Source organism: Haemorhous mexicanus, chromosome 2 (assembly GCF_027477595.1).
Source record: "Haemorhous mexicanus isolate bHaeMex1 chromosome 2, bHaeMex1.pri, whole genome shotgun sequence".
NCBI classification, from domain to species: Eukaryota; Metazoa; Chordata; class Aves; order Passeriformes; family Fringillidae; genus Haemorhous; species Haemorhous mexicanus.
Window position 1 is genome coordinate 52025623 of NC_082342.1, and position 23465 is coordinate 52049087.

The following is a 23465-nucleotide window of genomic DNA, read 5'->3' on the forward strand; positions in this document are numbered from 1 at the left end:
CAAGCTGAAAGCCACCACCACTGAAACAAACTCAACACTGTGACTACAGCTGACCGAATGGCAGGCCACCACAAACAGCAGCCAGGGCAGAAGAGAGGGAGGTGACACTTTCCAGGATAGACACCCATCTGAGAAGCACCATCCAGCGAAAGGTGCCAGCAGTGACCTCAGCCCTTTCAGCCCATACCTCAAATTTCAGCTGGTAATGATCCTGTCAGCTCAAAACAGCACCCAGATATTTTGAGGACAGCTGCACATTTGCCATCCACAGTTCCTCAGAGACAAAAAAGTTAAGGAAATGTCTTCCTGCCTAGCCATTAAAGAGCATCACACCTCTCTAATTACATGAATCACTATTTTCTGAAGAAAAAACATCTAATTGAAAAGTCTCCCACCAGTTCTAGTACAGTCTCCTCAAACAGTTCCTCAGCATGACTTCAAATTACATCTTGCAAGAAAATTGCTTGATTTAAGTCCCTCAATTTGTCATAACACCAAAGGGGACCTCCACTAATAATTAAACTTCCCAAATGAAAGCCTGAGACAGACTGGCAGTGATTCACTTGAAACAACCCATCGTCCATAATCTGCCAGGGACTCAGCCTTGGTATTGAACAGAAAAAAAAATAATGCTCTGGAAACAATATTAAATAAGTGAGCTTCTGTCACCTTAAAATCAGATAAAATGAAGACAGAACTTTGCTAAGCCAAAAGCCCTCGCCATGTCATTCAGCAGAAACCAGTTGGGGTCCTTGGAGCACAGTGCTTGGAAGAAGGTGGGAAATGTCCCTTAGGGGATAAGGAAGTAAGTTAGACAGCAACAGAAGCTGGTTTGTTATTAAAACAATAGTGGGGAAACAAACAAAACATTAAGAGCCCCAACCTTCATGCAGAACAAAAAGTATCCTGTACAGACATGGGACACATCCAATCAGACTGATAGAAGAAAGGAAGGAGAAGACTTCCCCAAACACCATTATTTTTACCAGGATGAAGGGCACGGCCAAGTTGGGACTTTCAGATGCAGACAAGGGATCAAAGCGGGTATAAACAATTGGACTTTGCTATGTCTCTGAGCAGCAGGGAACAGGCAGAGGCCAGCAGGTAGGTCATGGAGAGCAGTGGCAGCTCCAGCTGGAGGCAGGACCATGAGGCAGCTGCAGACCCTGGTCACCCTTGCCAAGCAACCCATGAGAATCCTGCCTCAGTGACAGGCTGGACCATGGACCTGTGGCCCCCCCTGTGGATCAGCATGTCTGAAGACCAGCTGCTTCTCAAACAGGCATGCTCAGTTTTTTAATTGCTGAACCAATTAAAAAACTGTCCCAATTAAAAACTTCCATTACCATAAAGGGTACAGAATTGAAGCAAAAGATCCCTTTCCCTTGCTGGGAAAGCAGGAGTGTTGTTTCTGTGAATTAGATGGAAGAGTTTGAATAGCTTTTTCAGAGAAAACACACTGTAACAAACTTCAGAGGAATGGCTCACATAAGGGAGTACTCAGCCTGTGCTGGACACACTCATTCAGGGAGGCAGGGGAACAGAAATTGTATGTGGTCAAGTCATGGGGCTCCTTGCCTTATGCCAAGGTTATTGCAGGCTTCTGAGAAAGGTTTTGCTATCCCTGGGTAACTGTGTATGCAAATTAAGCATTTAGAGTCAGGATGGATGGGGCATTGAATAACCCCATGGCAGGTTAGACTGTACTGCATGGAACTTCAAAGCTTCCTTAAAATCCAAACCATTCTAAGGTTCTATGAAAATTCAAAATACACTACATCACTCCTTTAGGTTCCTGCAATCAAAACTAAGTCATTAGCAAAGTAATTAGAATACATTTTTGTTAATTTAGGAGTTTTTTCACTGGTTTGCAGGCATTCAAGGGCTTGCCCCGTGCAGAATTCCAAGTGAGACCTGCCAACTCTGCACCCTGGTGTGGCTGTTGGAGGGTGAATCAATACAGTGGAATAATTAAGAAAAACTTCCCTTTTTTTTGAAGAAACTCAAGTTAATTTCTCATTGAACACACCAGCTGAACTTAAAAATACATTACAGCCTTCTGAGGGCATTTGCATGACTACAGACCTAACACTAAAGCTTTTTGCAACTATGATTTACACCATACAAAAGAGACGCTGACTGTGAAAGGAATTAAAATGTTTGCTTTTAGATTCAGTATTCCCACATTCCAGCCATAATTCAAGGGTTAGGGAGGGATCAGCTCCTTCCAAGCATCACGTGCTCATCACTGCAGGCACAGACAAGCACTTCACAGCCCTAGCTTGGCTGGTGTGTGCAGCAGACACAACCTCTCCTGCAGCAGAGAGGCTGCTGCATGCCTGCAGTTCCCCACGTGCCTCTTCCAAGTAATTCCTACTATCAAGTTCTTCAGAAAGGCCTTCCCCTAACAGGCAGTGCCCTGATGCACACTGGAATGAAAGCAATGACTGAATCCTACCATCTGACCTAACTAGTACTGCCCATTGACCAGACCTACTCCACTGACCAGGGTCACTCAGTGCTGAAGGAGACAACAGTGCACGGCTTGGATGGGCCACTAGTGCCTCAGCTGCCTTGGAACAGCATGAGAAGCTCCCACACGAGGAAGCCCTAAATGAGGCAGCCTGGGCAGCCCAATTGAAGGCAGAGGGGCATGCTGAGCACCAATGGTGTGGCCACACTACCAGTGTAACTAGGATATGGAAATGTTCCAATTTGCTGGGCCAGTAAACAACTCCCCTTCCCCGCCAGCCCATGACATGTGCCTCACCAGGGACCGTCCTTTTGAGATGGGACTTGGTTGTGCAGGTCAGCCACAGAACCCGGCTGCCAGGGCTACAGGATATGCCTACATCAGTGTAGCCTAGACACACACACAGAGAAAAACAGGAGCTGAAGATGATGCAAGGAGGTGGAGCAGAGGAGATAAAGTATGGGGCTATGTGGAAAAAAATTCAGTCTCAAAGGTGTTTTGCATACTATCCCACAAGCCACCACTGCAAAGACTTCACAGCTCCTAAACTGATGGATTTAGAACAAAATGCCTTGGAAAACTGCATCTGTTTTAGGCATTTAAGTCTAAATTAAGTACAGAGCATGGCAAATCATACAAGCATCATGTTTGATTAGTATGTCAGTGGGGTAACCAACCAGCCCTGCTTTCACACACAGGTATGACAACCTAGTTTTCATATATTCTACTTAAATAAATCTCATCAAAAAAGTGCTAGAACACTAATGTGGAATTAAATTTCACAGTGAGGTAGGTGTGGAGGATTTTTTCCTTTGGGTAAATACTCTTTTCTTAGGCACACATTCACCATTCACCTTTCTCCTGCTCCAGAACAGGAAAGCTGTTGTTTAAGTAGAGTTTTGCCTCCACCTAACCCAAACAATCATGGCTGCAAGGCTGCTGATAGGGAAGGAGTGAGGAAAAGAGGCATCCAAACACAGCATATTTCATATTTATGTCAGAACTTCTATGAAAAGCATGACAAAAGACTTCCTGCTCCTTTTCTGGATCAAAGAAAGACTTGCTAAAGTTTGTAGGATTTAAGGGGTTTTTTTCCCTCAAAAAGCAAAGATGACACTGACCAACCAAATTGTGAGCCAGACCATGACCCACATATTTCACATCTCACTGCTGCCAGTGTCACACAGAAGGATCCTGCATGCTGGCCAGCCCCATGAGCGGCTTGGGCAGAAAGCTGCTGGATGTGAAAGTTGAAGGAGATGTGACAGCAGGTCACAGTGATACCAGGAGGTAAGAAATGCAGAAACTTGGCAGACTTGGCCTGAACCTAGACATGAGGCCACTGCAAAATACCATGCAGACTCAGCCCCCTGATTTGCACAAGGACAAGCATTACCTTGTAGACACCCTTACAGTTTATTCTGCCATCTGTGTGGCAGAAAACCAGGTCTTGCAACCCACATCTCTCCATGAAGAAAGCTTGTTCAGGCTCCCTTGGAAGCACAAGTCAACTTAGAGAAGTAATTAAATCCTGTGAGCAAAAAAACCAGATTTGTCATCTACTTTTAATTCAACCCCACCAGTGTAGTACTTATCCAATCTGTAGGCTAAAATCTTACTCAGTTTTCTGAATGTATTGGAATTGCCACCTGCACCTCCCTGCCCTTCATGCAGAAGCCTGGTCTGCCCCAAAAAACGCTCCTGCAACCCAGTAACAGAGGTAAGTGAAGACACCCAGCACACAGTCCTGTCAAGGGAAGTTATACTGCTATCCTTAAAAATAATTGTGTCCCTATCAGCAAAATGCAGTGTTTGGAGTAAGTACACACTTTTCATTGGGAGAAAAATGACTAATATCATCCAGTCTGCTCAACTTTTTAAAACAATGTCATATTTTTTCACATCATCATTCTGGCATCAAAGGAAATCATTCCTAATTATGTTTTTGGGACAGAGGGAATAGACAGAGACCCAGATATGACAGTCTTTGAGAAGTGCACTGAAATGTATAACGCAACACCTCTCTGAACATGTACAGTGCCCTCTCTCCCCATGTCACTTACCTAGAACAAGAAACTTTGAAGTATAAGAAGTTCTGCCACTGCAAGGTGCATTAAGTGACAGCAAGAAGGAAACAAACAACTGGCTGTAAATATTCTGCTTAGCTCCCCTGTGCTGGGACTTGCAGAAGAAAATAGGTGGTTTTAAAGCAATGTAAGTGAAACAAATGATAATTACCATTTCCCCCGCAAGGGTCTGAACAGGAGCAAGTAAAGCGCTGCTGTTGTGTTTTTGATGGTGCCCTATACCATGCTGTTCTGCTCTCCAGGTATTTCCTTCAAAGGAAAAAACAGGTTCAAAAGTGCTCTAACATCTGTGATGGTTTATCTGGGGCAGCCAAAGCACAACAGTGAGGCTTCATCGCTTGTCCAAGTTTTTTTGGGGATCATCCTTGTGTTTCTTCACATGCCAATCGGGTTATGAGGGGTAGGATTCCTCTTGACTAGTTTCAGCCCACTCCAAAGAAGACTTAGGAAATCATCTCACCCCCCTCTGTAACCCACAGGCTAAGACAGGCACCTCCAGGCATGAACCTTTTCCCTTTGGAGGAAAGATGGGAGCTATGGCCCTCCAGAGGTATCTGCTTTCCCCAGTAACTACTACTAGTGTAGTTTTTTTACTTACTACACTACTCTAGCAAACATCTACAAAAACTCCACCAGACAGATGCACAAGACAGAAGACAGGACTGCATCTAGACCCAGCTGAAGCAGAAATACCTTGATGAATTTTGACTGGTCTTTCTGTGGACACTTAATAAAAGGATGGTGAAAGTCTTTGAATAGTCTTAGGGATTTTAACAACTCAGATATGCACTTTTCTCACAAGAGCAACAACTCCTCCTTAGTCTTGCTTTCCTCAAAACTAGGGTTTTCTGGAGAAAACCTCAGGATTTCAGGACTGTCCAAGCACTGATCCTGGCACTTCCAGAGCAAAGCACAAGCATTTTGCTTCAGCTCTTTTCTTTTCTTTGCTTCAGCTCTTTTCTTTTCAGTTACTTAGCTGTTACACTTTCCACTGTATTGCTTGTGTTGGTACTTTTCCTCAACTATAAATCTGCTAGAAGCCAAATTTCTGCTCCCATCTCACAGAAGTTCTCACTTCCAAAACCCCAACAAACACCTATTGTTTTTCTCCTCCAAGAAGATGGAGCACCTCCACCCTAATCCATCATCCAGCTGATGACTTCTGGCTATTGTGCCTTCATTTTGTTTGTGGTACCAGAACATTTTGCTCCTTTCTCCCAGCCAACTGCACAGTCAGAACAGTCATGCCTAATGCACCTGGAGTCAGCACAGACAGACACACAATGGTACAGCACTTCTGCACTTCAACCCAGAAGAGCCAAGTGCTGTATTCTTCTCAACGGCCTCCTCAAGGGCTTTCGGAAGCCATAAGCACACAAACGAGCCTGTCCCTGCAATGTGAGACAAACAATAAGAATCTTCACATCACATATGTTACAGATCACCCTGTTTTGTGAACTTTTTGGAGGAAAAAAAACAAATGAAGTGGCATGCAGCAGCACCCATTGCTTGGGGATTGTATCACACAGGTCATCAATGAGCCATCAGGCAGCGTGCAACCCCCAGCAAAATTCAATCAGCAACCTAATGATAGAAGACTACATTCTGGTTACCTCAGATAACTAATTCCCTGTGGAATATTTTCAAAAGAGACAACACATTATTTACTTTGTTAGCTGAAACTGCTTTATAAAAGAGTCACTTCAACAAAACAATCTTGTTCTACAAACTCAACAATGCATTTTCCAACTAGTTTATTTTAAGAATTTGTCACCTGACAAAAGTAAGCTATTCTTCAGCTTAAAGAAACAGTTCATTTATCAAATCACAGTAATTTCTTGAACAGTGCATTTACTCCTGCTGCATACACATCCAAATAAACCTCCTACATCAGCACTCCCAAATCAAACTATGATTAGCATCACTAACTCTGGGTCAACACTGACTGCAGCTGACCCCAACCAACTCTGCCAGAAGCACTGAAGCAGCTCTCCACACCACACAGCCTCATGGTGCTGCTGGTCAGTAGCACTAGCTTCTCCACACACAGAGTGAAGTCAGCAGGATTTCCTAGCTCATCCTTCAGGAGCGGCAAAGGGGATATGTCGCATCCCCGTCTGCCTTTGTCACCACTGGAAGGCAGAGACAATAAATCCCATCAGGATCAAGCCCGCATCTCCTCAGCACATCTGCAGACAAAGTAATTCACTCTCTTTTCCTCCTGCCCCACTCTACACCAATGCTTTTAGCATCACAGATATGGGTCATGAGAAGAAAATTAAACTTACCACTTTGCTTTCTATTCACTTAAAGCTGGGATACAATTGGAAGTGACATTTCTGAAAGGCTACCAAAGTCTAGTTAACCTGTCCTCAAGCTTGAGGAACTTGCTAGATCAAGAGTGAACTAAAGGTAGCACAGGCAGTAATTGGAATAAGACCCCTGCCCTCCTGCACTCAAACCATATTTCTCTCTCTCTTCTTTCCCATCTGCTTTTTCTTCTTTTCCCACTACTCCTTTTTTCCCCCTCCCTCTTGCACACACCAGGCCAGCAACTGTGCTCAACACCAGCTAGATTGGAACTCACCCCGCTCATCTCAGAATCATGCTATTGCTAAGGTTGGAAAAGATGATCAAATCCAACCGTTTACCATGTCACATGCCTGAAAACAGAGACACAGAACACAGGCACACCACCATGAGAATGAACACTACCTGCCACATGGCAACAGATTACACAGAAAGAAACAAGGAAGGAAAAAAAAAGAGGGAGTGACAAATCTTTGAACAATAACCTTGGAACTGGTTTCTCCAGTAACTAAAGAATTACTAGCTTTTTCTTCTCTGAAATAATGCTTTCTGTTTAGAAAAAATATTGCAAGAATATACTCCACGAGGACTCAAGAGTATATTGCATCTCAAACACACACACAACTGAAGTGCCTGAATTAGAAGCCTAGCAGGCCTCAGGTTTCTGTTACAGCCCACTCGAAACAAGAAGTGCCTTCTGAACACACCTCCTCACTGTTAAGCACAGTCCTACAAGCAGCAAGACTCAAAGTTTTACAAATGCCACTGAAGTGGCATAAGTCAGGGACTAAACACCAACTAGCTCCCCTGCCCAAGAAAAGGCTTTATTTCAAAGCCAATGTGACCACCTAAAGCACGCATGTGATGGAGCACAGTCAAGGTCTGACCCTGTCAGATCACTCAAAATGCAAGATACTTCAAGTACTTGAATGCAAAGTAACTTTCAAAGCTTGTGGCAATGCACAAGCTTGCTCCTGCTTTGTGCCACGTTTGGCACCTGCAGCTAAGGAGCCTGTGCCCTTACACAGTCTTTTGCATTATATGGAAAGCTTGTCCAAAAAACATGTCCAGATGGCCACTGAAGGCGACAGCAGTCCATAGAGCACCTGACCAGAAAGATAAATTTCTGCCTGTTCTTTCCAAGTTTTCATTGTTTTTGCCTCTAACTTGGAGATGGCAGACAGTCAAGCATCAGCGAGTGAAGGACCAGCTTCAAGAGGCATTGCTGTGCCACTGCGGAGGGTCCCACATGACCCCTGCATTGCCATGTGTGACCACATCTTCAACACTTGTCCCCGTGGCTTAGCAGAGTCCACAGAGGTGGGCAAAGGGAGGCAGGGTAGGGTATCCACTAGTTCAGCTGATGTCGGACTTCACCATGCAGTCGCTGCTCAAGCACAAAGTAACGTTTACAAATGACCACAGGCAAGTGAGCCAGCTAACTCATCAACCTTCAGCACCACTATCATCAGCAGCTCTTCGGCCCAGATCTCAGCCTCTGTAGAGCTGCAACTGCCTTTCCGTCACGACTCTATACAGCACCTACCGAAACACCACCTTGCTCCAAAACTAAGGTTTCTAGCAGCTGACAACAGAACCAACTAGCAATTTCCTGTGTAGTCCCAATCTTCCTCTCCAGTCTTAGCTGCATACAAATTTCCTCTAAAGGATTTTTAGTGGGTTCCCCTTGCTCCACCCCATCTGCCACCCACATTCACACATACATATGCAGAAAACGATGAGACCCCATCTGTTAGCCAGAGCAGCTGCCTGCAAAGCGCTGACAGTCCAAATGGAGATAATTCCCTGTCCTGCTCACAGGAGCAGGTTCGGGAGCAGCAAGAAGGCTACAAGGACTCCAGGGAAACGGGCCTGGGATGCGGGCGATACCCGCATTCTTGGTAAATTCTCAGTCTCTTTTCCAATTTGACGAAGGAAGCAAAGCACAGCATGGCAGCCCCTCGGGAGCCGCCCTGGATACGCAAAGGGCGTCAGGGACACGGCCCAGGGTCTCTGCTCGGCACCTGGGCCTTCACCTCCAGCACAGCACGTTCCCTGCGGCGCTGCTGGCACCGCAGAGAAGACAGGCAAAAAAAAAGGGATGGGGGTGGGGGTCAGGCGAGGCGAAGGGAGGGGGTCGCTCCGGCAGGGACGCGCCGCGGGGCCGGGAGCGGCCCGGGAGCGCGCAGCGCCCGCCGCGCCGCAAGATGGACGCGCCGCGTGGGGCCCCCGCCCGCTCCGTCCCACACTCACCCAGCCGGGGGCTCGGGCAAGCGGCGAGGCAGCGCAGCCGCGACCCCCCGCTCCCCGCCGCCGCTTTAGATCTCCTGCGCGGGCCCTCCCGCCCCGCCGCAGCTCCCAATGAATGGGAGGCGCCGTTCCACGTGGGAAGAAAAGCTCTACGTACTGTAGGGGGTGGGCCGGGGGTAGCCTACGGCGGGATGGAGGGGGAGGCCGGCGTGTGGAACCCTGGATCGCCGGGCGCAGAAGAACCGCGTGGATGAGCACGGCCGCGGAAATCGCCTCCCGGGGGCAGGAAAAGGCTTCACAGGCCAGCTCACTGCAAACAGCTCCTGCCGCTCGTTTGGCGTGGGCTGAAAAGCTACCCGGCTTTCCTTTCTCTCCTGATGCTCCCTGGGAGTGAGAACTGAGGGGTTGGGTTAGACTAAATCATCCATTCAGCTGTAGCACGCATCCTGCTCTAAGAGCTGACGGATTCTGCTAAATATGGTTGAGCAAGAGATGCCAGCATGAAATGGATGCAGTAGGTATCACAGAGTGTTAAGGGCTGGGAATGGGCCTTAAACTCTCCTGCTGTGGGCAGGGACACCTCCCACTCGATCAGGTTGCTCAAAGCATTATCCAGTGTGTCCTTCAAGACTGCCACAGTTGGGGTATCCACAGTCTCGCCGGGCAACCTCTTCCAGTGTTTCACCACCCTCAGAGTAAAAAATTTCTTTCTAATGTTTAACTTAAATTCCTCCCTTTTCAATTTTTACCCATTAGTTCTTGTCCTATGACTCCAGTTCCTGATAAAAAGTCCCTTAACATCTTCCCTGTAGGCCCCCCTAAGATACTGGAAAGCTGCTCTGAGGTCTCCGCACAAACTTTTCTGCAGGCTGAACAGCCCCTGATAAGGACAGCAGAACAGCATTTCACTCACTTGATAAGGAACAACACTTCTTACCAAGGACAGTAGAACAGAACAGCACAGCCTTGGAGAAATAAATGAAGGATGTAATTTAGGCAAACAGAAGTCATGCAAAATGCAAGCAGGATGCCAGCTCAGCTCTGCAAGGCTGAAATAGTAGAAGTTAAGCAAAACAATCTTGCTGTACTTAATCAAAAGCGGGGGTCAAAGAATAGCCCCCTGAAAAGGATGCTGGACTTTGATGATGGACTGCCAAAGAACCAATAGAAGGACTTTGATAAGGACTGCACCTGTGTAAAACAAAGTCAAGGAAGTGAGGATAGCTAATGAATACGTAATCAGCGTTTATGATAAAAACTGAACACTTGACACTCAGGGCATCGATTATAGAGGAAATATCCTCCAAATGCCCAGCATGCTGTAATAAAGAATGCCTGTTATCTAGTACTCAGAACTGTGCTAGGAAGTTTCAATCTGGCTAATTGCAGTACCACATCTCTCTATGTGTCTTCACAGGAGAGGTGTCTGTCTTGGTTTACAAGCCAGATGTCTGCTAGGGGAGGCAGAAAACCTTCCCTTGGAATGGAGGCTATAAAGCCCCTCCCTCCAATTAATTAGAATCTTGAAATTAAGGGGCTCTCAGGCAGAGATATGGGAATGGGAATAACAGTTCTTTACTGGTATGTATAACAAAGCAAACAAACAACAACACGGACGGCACGAACACCAAACGAGCCCGGACCCTTCGGTGCAGTTCCGGTCACAGCCGGCAGGGGCGCTGCTGGCTCCCGGTGGGCGGGGCAGGTGCGGTGACTCCCCCGGGCCTGCAGGGGGCGCTGGTTCCCCCGCGGCTGCGCGTGGCGGTGGCGGCTCGGCGGAGTCGGGAAGGGATGGAGGGGAGGCTTCGCTTCACAAGCCCTCCCGGGCTGCTGATCTCAGCGCCCCTGACAGGACTGTCGGAAGCAGCAGGCTGGAAATGGCAGGAATGAGCAGAAATCCCGGGGCGGTGAACGAGAATGTCCCAAAACTCCAGGGCAAATAGCTGGAACCTGCGGGGTGTCCTGGCAGGGCAGGGTTCCCCACTGGCTCACAGTGGTGCTAGGAGAAGGCAGCAGGGACGGAGCCTCGCAGTGGTGGAGAATCCTCTCCACAATGCCTGCAGCCTGTGTCCCCTCCGTGCCGAGAGAGTTAGAGCCAGCCAGGAACTGGCCTTAGCCCCTTCTCTCAGCCTGAATCTCTCAGTATCTCTGCCACTCACCCCCCCGCAAAAAACTCCCAAAAACGAAGAGTTCCCCTTGCCCGCCTGTCTCAAGCCATCAGTGCCAATTAGCAACTCAGTGGGAAGAAACTCTACAGATTTCTACAGGAAAAATTAGAAAAAAACAAAACCTAACCATCTGACAGTGTCCCCAGTCTTCTTACCAACTATGTGACCACCCTTTGGATTGGTCCAACTGTTCCACGACCTTTTTATGTTGGAGACACCAGAACTGTACACAGCACTCCAGGTGGGGTCTGACCAGAGCAGAGTAGAGGGGGAGAATCACCCTCAGCCTGCTGGCCATGCTGCTTTTGGTGCAGCCCAGGATTCAATAATGGTAGACACTGGTGGACTTGGATTAAGGTTTTGACATTACTTCCCATGAAGCACAATGCTCCCAATCTGGAAAATACGCTTTTGATGAAACTTCCATGACTGACCCCAAAACTATGGCAAACAGCCCAAAAGAGCTGTGGATGTTGGACGAACAGCATGGTGTCTGTGCCATGCTTGACAAGATCCCATTTCCATTACCATTCATAAGAGACCACTGTGGGAAAACTCTCCAGTGTGCTGCAGGATGAGATAGCATCTGAACATGAATCTTGAAGAAATACCAAGATTCAAACTGTCCAAAATAAAGTGGAATTCTAGAAAGGAGGAGAGTGATAGTTAAGGAAAGAAAACCAAATAAGCAGTGAAGAACATCTGGCTGAGCAACCAATTAAAATTGCATCAGAGGAGGTTTAGCTCAGATATTAAGTAAAACTTCTTTAAGTTTTAAGAAAAACAACAAAAGGGTTGTCAAGCAAGGAAACAGGCAGCCCAGGGAAGTGGTGAAGTCCCCATTCCTGAAGGTATTTTAAAGATGTGTAGGGACACTGAGGGCTTACTGCTGAACTTGGCAGCGCTGGGTTAATGGTTGGACTTGATGATCTTAGAGGTCTTTTGCAACTAAATGACTCTGTTTAGAAAGAGATCAAGAGATTAAAGTGCATCCCAAAAGCCATGTGAGACTGCTGCATGGGATTAATGGTGCTAATGAAAAATATTACCCAAAAGAACTGGATCTTTCTAGTAGAGCACCTTAATTGCAACATATGCAGTACATAGAAAGGCATTATGAAGCTGTAATCAATAGTGCCAAAACTTTAGTACAGTGCTTATTTTGGCATTTAACCATAAAGAAATACATCTACTTGGTGGAATCCTGAAAAAACGCTGGTCAGAATAACATTCATTAAAGAAAAGTGCAAGGAATTGTTTTTCTTTTCCAGGACAAAGGTAGAACAGTAGAAAAATCCTTCAGTGTTTAATGGGCAAAGGCAAAAACAGTAAAGGAAGAAATAAATTGTGTAATGTCAATTACCATTGCACCATGCTCATTAACAATTACTCACTGGAGAGGCTGGAGGATGTTTTGAGGGTAAGCATTCAAAAAAACCCTAAAACAATGTTTTACTGCTGTGTTGCTTCATCAGCTGCTCCATGTGAGATCAACAGCTATACCTGTCACATTGCCATCTGCTTCTGCCTATCACTTCCATAGAACCCTGGTCCTCTGTTATTATAGATGTGGTTGCATAAATAAGGGTGGTCTGAGATAATGGCTCCTAAAATTGTTCTGGGAAAGAAACCCTCTCTTTTATGCCAAGCTCAAGTACCCAAGACACCAAGTACCAATTAACAGGAAAAAGAGCCCAACCAAACAACGGTTCTGAAATTTCTCTTCTTTCTGCTAGAATTACACTCTGTATTCAAAAATCATTTCTTGCATCTTAATCCTTCCTTGCTCTTTAATTAATCAGCTGGTCTACATGTCATTTTAATCTGTGGAACCCATCCAAACCAGCTAACAGTATCTCAAATAATCCTTAGACACAAGAGCTGTTAGCACAAGCCTGTGGCCATTCCCTGTTTACATACAAGCACCCTGTTTTGGAGGGTAAGAGGATGGAATAGTGTGGACATTAACCATTCTGTTCCATAAGCATATTCTGTCTTCAGCAAGCTTAGTAGAGTAATAAAAAAGCAGTCCATACAGCTGTTTGTGGAACAGTGCTTAGGGTCATGCCCTGTGTTTCACCACCAAGCACAGATGTGGGCTGGAGGTGTGAAACCAAGTGTGAGATGAATACTGCCTTGCCTACCACAAGACCACGATAGGTAAGGCAGTGAGAAGGGCAGAGTTGCTTTAACTAAGCACTTCAACATTTTCTGCAAAATGTATCAAGCCAAATGTGAATATGTAACAAAAGGTGTAAATGGAGTTATACAGCAGTTTTCTCTCAGTTTAACAAAAAGAAACCAGTTATCCAGTGGTTAATGACCCCTAACAGTACATGACTGAGGTCATCCAACACGTCCCAACATCTGGGTCATTTGTATCGTCTGTCTCAGAAGCTAGACTTGTGTTACTAAATAAGGTGGGCTTGTTCTTTGCCTTTGAGTGCACAGCCGCAGTTTCTATCCATTCAGCAAAACACTCTTCTTCTCCAAAACAACTCCACAGCAGGGTGACAACCTCCAAACTGCACACTGGGAAGAACAATCTGATGCTATCCCATGAACTGTGTGCAGGCATTTCCTGGGAGTGGGCTGTCTTGCTTAGACCATACCTGCAGTAGGAACTGTTTAACACCATGGGTAGTTGAGGACTGGCACACCATCCTGAGCCCTCACCATCCTTTATTTTATGATGCAGATGTAGCCAGGGAGGCTGGAGCTTTGCTGTGAACCTAGAACCAAACAAGATGGTTTTGAACATGTGGCTTTGGCATTTCTTCATGAGTAGCTCAGACACCACACCAGCTGTTGTAGATTTTAGCCCCCAGAACATGACTTTCTCTCATTTACTAGCCAGAAGAATAAGACATCTTCCTTAGCATAGTACATTTTGTTCTCAGAGCTAAATTAACTTCCTTGCATTACAAGTCTGTGTACCCCCCTAGGTCTGGCCCTTGATGATCCAAAGTGTAATCCAAATACTGTGTTTGATCTCAGCCTCCTACTCTGTGCACAGCAGCCCCATTTCCTCCTTTTTAAATTTTGTTTTTATTTATACAAACCTTTCCACATTCATCTTCACAGATCTTTGCAAGGTCTAACTCAGCTTGACTTTTGGCATTTGATGTTATATTCCTACAGTTTTGGACCTTCAAAACATAGCTGCATAGACTGACTGACCTCTTTATCTGTTCCCACAGAGTGTTTACACCTAGCATCCTTCCTTGAACAGTCAATTATCCAGGTAACTCTGGAGAATGTCCTTTTTAGTTTTCCCTTTGTTTAGCATACAAATTCCAGAAGGATTTTCTACCTCTGTTGTAAAATCTCATACACCCTCATGCAGACCCAGATCTCATCAAATTAACTCCAGTCACTACTTTTGTTAAATTTCTTTATTTTTTCCCTGTGGAAAAACAAACAAAACCCAGAAAGATATTTTTTAACCTCTTCCCCATTCTACTGAAATGCTATCAACACCCTGTTCCAATTTTTTTTTTAATTGTAACAGTAGTTCTATAGTTCTTCTATAATATGTTCACTACCAAAACTGCATCCCAAATATATGCCCTTTTGCTTGTGGAGATACACAAGTGTAATACCACATCCCTTTATTCTTGAGTTTGCAACTCTGACTCACATTGAGCTGTTGCCCATCATGAACCCCAGATCCCTTTCTGCAGGGCTGCTTTCCAGCCACTCTTCTCCCAGTTTATACTTGTGTCTGGCATTACTTTGTCCCAGGGGCACAATCTGGCATTTGGACTTGTTAAATTTCATGCTACAAATCATAGCCCAGTGTTCCAATCTGTGTAGATCCCCCTCCACAAAGCTCCCTGTTTCTCATGAAAGCCAAAAGCACCTCCCAGTTTGGTATCCGCAGCAAACTCAGTAAAGGTGCAGTGCACTCCTGCATCCAGAGTTCATTGGGAAGTACAGGAACAGGACTGGCCCTGGAACTGACCCCTGAGGGGCACTGCTGGGGACCAGTCACCAGCTGGATGTGGCCCCCTTCACTTTACAACCCTCTGAGCTCTGCCCTTCAGCCGGACCTTCACCCAGCACACCATGATGGTTTTACGTGCCATGTTCCTCCATACTCAAACCTTGTTTCTGTGCTCCTTGTACATTGCTCACACACACCCTTTGCACCCTCTTCACAGAATGGGCCAGGCTGGAAGGGACCACAGTGGAGCATTGGGTCCAACCTCTCTGCTCAAGCCAGGTCATCCTAAAGCACGTGGCAACCAAAGCAACAGGATTGCAACCAAACACTGCTTGAATATTCTTCGGTGAGAATATTTTTTTCTGCTGCTTCTCTTTATTTTTCCCAGCTTAGTCCTTGCAGTAATAGAGAGGGTTTGTTATTTCTGCCTTCCTACCTGAATTAGACACAGTCTGTTCTTTAGCAGGACCAAACTGTGACAGTAGTGTTATAAATAAGAAGCTTGACTATGCCAATATTCAAGCAGCAATCAATTTATTAATTAATATGGTAAAGTATGAGCAACACAGCACTGGGTACAGTGGGGGCAGTTTCCCTCTAACTGCATGCTGATAGCTGGGGCTTACAGGTATTTATAGGGGTACTCATAAGCTTTCTCAGCAGTTTCTATTCCAATTGTTACTCATCAGCAGTTTCTATTTTCCAATTTTTACATCACAATTCTATACCCCATTGTGATTTAGTTTTTCTCAGGATGCGTCCCAAAAAGGAGTAACCCCCCCCCAGATGGTAGTAGTAGTTTCCGAAATATTGGTCCTGGTTTCCACAAGAATAAAGACGAATCCCATGTGGTGAAGTCCAGCTCCCCAGACGTGGGTCCACCTTTTAATTACAATGACTATAAATCTCATAACAGTGATGTCCAGCTTCCCTTGGTCGAAACCACAAGTCCTTGAGATGATGTTCATCTTCCTTTCTCAGGCTGTTTTTCTCTGTTTTGTTAAGGCGTGAGATAGGCATATTTCCTTTATATATATTCCAAAGCTATAGTTTCAAGGATACAAGCAATATTCTAAAATTATACTTCAAAAAAGGGTTATTATTCCAGCACTCTTTAAGGCCTGACTACAAGCAAAAAGCAACATCCTTAACGCTTTAATTCAAATGCTCCTAAATCAGCCAAGGTTAATTGCAAACAAAAGATAGGTTCAAAGGCCTTCTTCCATGCTTTACTTTCCTCAGTTATTATTAGAATTCGTAACTGTCCCATTGTCGGCCTCCACACAGATCGCAATCACAAATACATACGTCTCTTTGTACCTGACACGAAACACAGCTTGGTATTTCACAGTAGGGCTCCATGTGCATCCTCTGTATGACAGGAACTAGTGAGTGGCCCTGCATCATTTCCAGTCTCTCTTGATAAACCAGGCAAGCCATGATAGCCGAAATCTTAAACCCTCGCTCTGCCACTGGTCTTGGCGATGGTTTCTGGGCACATGAGCAAGGTCTGGGGGAAAAAACAGGCAAGCCACGCCACAAGCGAGCAGGCTGTACCTGTGACCACCCCCGCCAAGCACAGTGTGAACGATTAGCCTGGACCATGCTGGGATCCGAGGGCATGTTCACACCTTGAATCCCCAGGAATCGGAGAGGAAGGAGCAGCCTCCCGCCCGAGCCCATCCCGGCCCCATCCCGAGCCCATCCCGGCCAATTCCGGCCCCATCCCGGCCAATTCCGGCCCCATCCCGGGCCCCATCCCGAGCCCATCCCGGGCCCATCCCGGCTCCATCGCGTGCCCGCGGCAGAGCCGGCGGCGGCGGCGGCCCCGGCCGCAGGCGCCGTCCTGCGGCGCCCCCGTGCGGACAGCGGCGGTGTTGTCGCCCGTTCCCGTTCCCTTCGCGCGGCGGGATCGGCGGAGCCGCCTCCAGCCCCCGCCCAGCCCCGGGAACGGCGGCTGCTCTGCGGGGCTCAGGCCTCAGCTCAAGGTGGGTGTTGCTGGGGCTTCACCCTGTCACCCGCCGGGCCACACCGCAGGTGTCCGCACCCCTGAGGTCCCCAGGGTTTAGGGGGCTCCTGTCGCAGCAGTTAATGCTGCCTTTAAGGACAGAGCCTCGCTTCCCCGGCTTGACCTCCCACCACCTAACTTTCCTCTCCAAGAAGGAACCAACCCACAAAGATATTTGGGCACCTAAACCCTCCGGTTTCAGTAGGATGTTGGTACCTAAATACATGTGTAGGTCTTAATTTCTTTCATATTCTCCAGGCAGTGTGGAATTTCCTACTGATCTGATGGAGAAACTCCCCAAGAAACCCCCTACAGTCTCTCCTTTATTGGCATAAGAATAAAGCGAAAACCCCGACCGTGTAGCCGTGGAGCGCCTGTGTTCCATAGAGATGGTGGTTGTGTTTCTTCACCAGAAATTACGTCGTACCCATGACACAGAAGGGAAAACACGGAAGGGGAAAACCATTCCCACCCAAAGGCTGTGCTGTAGTGAGGCTGTGTGGTTTGGCTGGCTTAAATAAGATGGATGCAGTTTGCAAAGTGCTGCTGGAGCTAATGCAATCTCCCAAGTCTTGGCCAGGTCAGATGCTGAGCAGGGTGATGGCTGTGCCCTCCTGACACCTCCAGTAGGGACAACAGAGTGGGCCACTGGCTCAAATCAAATTATCCTGACACTGGCTCTTACTGCCATGAGAGCTGCCTTCCTGGATGTGGCCTGGGAGAAATGCCGCTGAGGGAAAAGCATCCTCCTCCTTATTTAAATGTTCCCATATTGCCTGCAAAAGAAGCCATTACTGCAGCTCTTACTTCAGCCTGCTGAATTATACCAGAAAATGCCTGCACTTTGACCCTCCTCCATTTGACATGCCCATTATCTCCCCCACAAAAATTGCACACCCTCTTGAAATATCCTTTTGGTCTCCCCATTGCTTCATGAAGAGTGGGGTCATTGCCTTCCACAGCTCGAGTTCTTGCTGACACATAAGTGTCCTGTTTCCATCCAGGACAGAGCTAATTTTTGCAGTAGCTGTGAGGAGGGAAAGCCTGGAGTGATATGGACGTGGCTTGGAAGTTATTCTGTACCACCTCACGGACACCAGGGGTGAGGGACTTTCTGGCTTCTGAGGAGAAGGGCTTTCTTTTCCAGTCAGGAGAAAGTGTGCTGTGGTGGGGAAGAGCTGGTCTGTATTTGTTGGGGCTTTCTGTGAAAACTGCAAAAATAGTTTATTTGTCTTATAACTTTTATTATTAATATTGTTGCTGTTACTGTTTGTTTTCTTATTTCATTACTCTTTCCAGTAAATTGTTCTTATCTCAATCGATGTTCTTTGCTTTTTGTGCTTCCAGCTGGAGGGGGAGGGATGATGTGTTATTTTTTTTAGTGAGTCTACTAAATTGAAGAATACCATTCCTAAACCACAACAAGCCATATATTACTTGGGTTAACCCAAGTCGTCTGTTCCTGGCTACCAAATCTTTGTTCCTCTGAGCTAGTAGCTCTTTTTCTTTTTTTTTTTCTTTTTGCCAGTATTCCCCTATCTGGATGCTGCTGTCCCTCAGAAAACTCTTTCAATTTCCTTCAAAAGTAGATCCTTCCAGGTCCGTGGTCTGGCCTAGATCTCACAAAGAACTTCAGATCAGATCCTTTCCTTCAGGTGCCTTGTTTAGCCTTTTCCATTCCTTCAAACACAGTATTTCTTCTTCTGTATTCAATAACCCTGCCACAATGAGACAGTTCAGGCTTTAGAGTCTCACAGCCCCTCTGGTGCAGGGTAGCCTGGTGAAGCCTGGGTGCAGCAAGCATCTCCCATCTTTGAGATTGCTTCCTTCTTTTCTGTTCCTTCCCTCAAGCTGCACCATACCAAGGCAGTGAGAAGCAGATGTGGACATCTTTCCCAGACAGGAATGCATTTCCAGTACCTCTCCTCAATAACCTTCCAGCAAAATCTGTGCCTTGTGCCTGTTCATGGGCATTGCCCAGCCCCTGTCCTTTGTTTCCCTCTCCTGCTCTGAGATGGTTGCCTACAACCAGGAATTCATGAAGGAACGTTTTATGCAGTCTTCAGGGAGAAAGGGCTACTCTTGCAGGAAATTTGAAGATGTCATTGAAAATGCAGCAGGGAATTATGTGCATGTGGTGATTCCTGTTTAAGCTTGCCTAATGTGGCCCATTCCTCTTTGGGCATTCTTAGTAGTTTACTACCCTCTCCTGAGTTTGTAATATGGCTTTATTTTAATGCACATACCTTGCGTGCAAGTCTCTAAGACCTCATGGGTTTTGGTTGCTGTTTATGCTTTTTTTTCCAGAGGACTAATTATGTTCCACCCTAGTTGTGGTGCCATCTAGAAATTCCCCAGACTTTCCCTCCCACTGGTAGCCTTTAATACTTTTCTCCAGAGCAACATATCATCCTCTGGTCTCAGTAAAAAAAACACATGTGTTTGAGGCAAAACATCTGAGCAGCAAAACCAGAGGCACCTCTGATCTTTGCCCTGTCCCTCAGACCCTTGCTGTCTCTGAAATGTAGCAGCTTGGTGTTTGCTGTTTCCAGCTTCCCCCGCTGTGTTTTGTTTCTCAGGTTCTGGCAGAGTTAAATTCAGACAGAAAATACCTAATCACCTTATGCAATGTTTTTACCCCAAACAACCCTGGTTCTCCTGGTATTTGGAAGCCAGGGAAGTGTTATGTGAAAACTTGTCTCCATCACTGGGGAAGCCCAGGCCCGGTGCTTGGCCCAGGGCCGTGACCTTGAGCAGGGATCAGTGAGCCTGACAAGACCATGACCGTGTCTGTCGCTCTGTGGCACTCGCTCACCGTGGAGCCACTGCCTTCCTGCCCGGTGACACAGCGGCTGCAGATGTCCTGGGGCTGCTGGAGCTCAGCAGAGCTCAGGTCACTGCCCAGCCGTGACCATGTGCAGCACAGACAGGACGGGCACCGGGCTCCCACCCTTCCCAGTCACTGGCTGAGGGGTGTGGAGAATTGCTGGTAGAGATCAAGAGTGGGTCCCACTGCCTGGGGAGGAGATGGGTGTTCGCTGTGACACTCTTTCCTCAGAGGTAATCAGTTGATTCCTGGTAAATTTAGTGTTATCAGAAATGGTAACGGTTTTCCTTGAAAACAAAAGGAACAGTTTGATCCTTTGTCCCTGAGGAATGAAATATATGACAAACTGCCCTGGAAGAGAGAGCACAGTGGGAAAGCAAGTCTGGGAGATTCAGCTGAGAGTGCTCTGGCTCTGGAGTGCCACATCATGAAAATCAAAACAAGTCTGAATCATTATAGGAGCATTAATAGTCACAGAGATCTGCCTTTTGCCCTTCAAGGGAGAGAGCCAGCCCAGGAGCACTGGAGCTATTAATTGAGTCACAGAACACTCATTTGTACATTTAAATGGTAGAAAGCTAAATATGTTCTGTAATCAGTCCTAGCAAAGGACACTGACTGGGACATCCATCCACTCTGGGCTGCCTGACAGAGCTCTGCAAGCACAGCTCTTTCTGCCTGGCTCTTACCAGGCTCCCTTAAAAAGGGCAGTTCCTCACGCCTTTTTCTTCCTCAAGCCAAAGGTAATAGCAAGTAGGAATTGAAATGGTCATAACACATAGCTTCCAGCACAAATAAACAACCTCTCTGATTTAAAATGTCCTCTTGATTTTCGAGTTGTATGTGTTGGCACTTGTAGAAGTGGCATAAAAATATCTGCACCCTGGGCAAATCTATCCTCTGGCTCTGCCCAGAGCTACCTCAGCCAGCCAAGTGCTGCCCTTACAGCAGGACTTCCAGCATTCCTTCAGTTTTCCCCCCCGAATGAGATTTGCTTCCCATTTTTTCAGTCTCTGTATTATGCAGCTTCCAGGTGCTGCTTGAGGAAGATGAGACACATGTTTTTTCTGTAAACCTTTCTCTCTGGCAGGACAAGCAGCTGTCTTCTATTATTGTCACTTTGCTTTAGCCCAAGCGCTCCAGCTGGTGTCTGACCAGCTTGGTGTGCTGGCACAATCTCTGCTACTGTGTTTTCCCAGGTCTTAGTGTATTAGATGCAAAATTAAGGGGTCTTGTTTCCAGTTCTTAGCCCAAATGCAGTATCATCTTTTCCAGCACTATGCCAGATAGCTGTTTGCTTGAGATGCTCTTTGAAAGACCTGTGAGGGCAGTCTCCATCCCTCCCCACAATAAGAAACGATGGTTGGTTGGCCTGTTGAAACCTCTGAGCTGCTGAATGTAAATTAAGCAGTGGCTGGAGACAAGAATATCTCTCAAACAGAATGCAAAAAAACATGTGATGTCTTTTTACAGCCTCACCAGAGACCTGCTGATGATGAAGTGTAGAAAAATACCTGGCATCAAGTATATCCTAAAGAAAACATTCCCTTTGCATGTAGTGAAATCACTCCCTTCCAACACATTTACAGGAATCTTTTAAAGTCTCTCCATCAGAGAGTTCTGATCTCTCCCTTCTTTCAGTCTCCTCTTTCTTTGGTGCCCATCCCTTCTGCTGAAATTCAGCATGTAGGATTTCCCAGATAACAAAGAGACTCTGTTTCCTGCACATACACTTTCTGAACGTAACAACTTTACACTCACTTTGGTACTTACCTGAGTTTGCATTCCACACCCTTCCTGTTAAAGATCAGTTTGTGTAGTCTCTAGGGTTTACTGCATGTCTTGTCTTATCTATGGTGTCGCTTCCAGTGTTGATAAAACTGGTTTTAGCAGCACACCACTTTGGGCATCTGTATCCAATTTAAATAAACAAATATACAGTTTGGTTTGGGGCTGATCACCCATGTGTGCTCTGCACCTACTGGCAACCTCTGTCAATGCTGCAAAATGTTGGAGCCGCTGCAGGTTTTGCATCTCCTTCCAAATGTCAAACATCATCTCTGTTGGTGGTGTCTGCCACAGAGCCTGCAGGTCCTTGTGCTGTGTCTTTCTCCTGAATGGCTTCCCTTTTTCACTGGGGGTATTTTCCATTTGATTTCACGTGTGGCACCAAGTACTGTGCAGTAATCACTCAGGGCTAAGGCAGCTGACAGAGGCTGCTCCCTTCAGCACCTCTGGCTTTTGAGCACTGTGTAGCAAGAACCTCTCTACACAGCATGCCCTAAGTAGCTCTGGCAAAAGCCTCCAAAACACTGTTATTGCTGAGGAACACCCAATCACGAGCCTTCTCTTGTTATTATTCTCTGTGTGTTCCTGGGATTCCTCTCCCCTTTGCAGTAATACCATCTTTGCTCTCTCCTGCCGCAGGGTGCTGGAGCGTGGGCTTTGATTTATTGGCTAGTGGAGAAGGGGGTTTGCTGGGATTTTTCCCAGAAAGCACGGCACTTCCTCAGGCCAGTTTGCTAAAAGCTGAGTAGAAGCACGCTGTGGAGACCAGAGCAGATGGGCAGCTTTTATTTAAACGAGAAAAAGTCTATGGTGACAGGAGGGGGAAAAAACTTGGGAAGAGAATGAGAGAGCTCTCTGAATGTTCTCTGCAGGAAACCAGCTCTAACAATGGCCCTGAGGTCTGGGTCCTCCCACTGCCAGATGCTGAATTTATTTCAAGGCTGGGGATGATTAGACCAAATGGAAAAAAAGATTCAAGCAGTCTAGCCAAGGATCATGCTGACAAACTCTCAGAACAGCTCTGCTCTGTATTTGGTGGGCCAAGATCTGAAAATATGTTTTCCTTCAAGCTGATGACTTTGAAAATGCAAAAGTCTAGAATGCTGAAGCTGGCAACTCGAATTAATATTTCATAAGATACTAGATTTTTTTTTTTTTTTGTACAAGATTGATTCTATTGGCAAAGCTTTCATAGCCCTGCACATCCCAGCACAGCACAGAGAATTCACCCACAGGTTTCATGATTAAATGTTACAGGAATTATTTTTATTTTTTGTAAGAGAGATTGCTGGATGTCAGAGAGGCTGTAGCTTGACACTGATTTGATGCCAGAGAAAGCAATTACAGCAAATACACAAACCAAGAACTCCAAGAAGCAGCAGGCGACATAGCAGGGTCCAGTAGTCCCCTAGGAAACATCAACCATGTTATTACTTGATGCCAACAGTTACAGAAATATCAGCAATAACCTGCACTGCAGCAGCTTTTCCAAACAAGCTGAAAACAGTCTGTACGAAGTAAGGCAAAATCAAACAGTTTTGTATGCATCTGGTGCAGCAGTAGCTGCTTATTCCAATGGCTGAGGTAAGAAAGGACACAAGGGCCATT

General features: G+C 46.3%; 1 protein-coding gene across 4 annotated transcripts in view; it reads right to left on the reverse strand.

Annotated features, from left to right (window-relative positions):
- SLC7A1 (solute carrier family 7 member 1) overlaps positions 1-9465 on the reverse strand; it is a 37717-nt gene extending 28252 nt beyond the window's left edge. For 3 of the 4 annotated variants that reach the window (XR_009485359.1, XR_009485358.1, XM_059838812.1), the window contains exon 1: positions 9124-9271. The gene's annotated coding sequence lies outside the window, so the exon portion shown is untranslated. The other variant, XM_059838813.1, reaches the window with a different exon arrangement.
- Positions 9466-23465: the final 14000 nt, after the last annotated feature.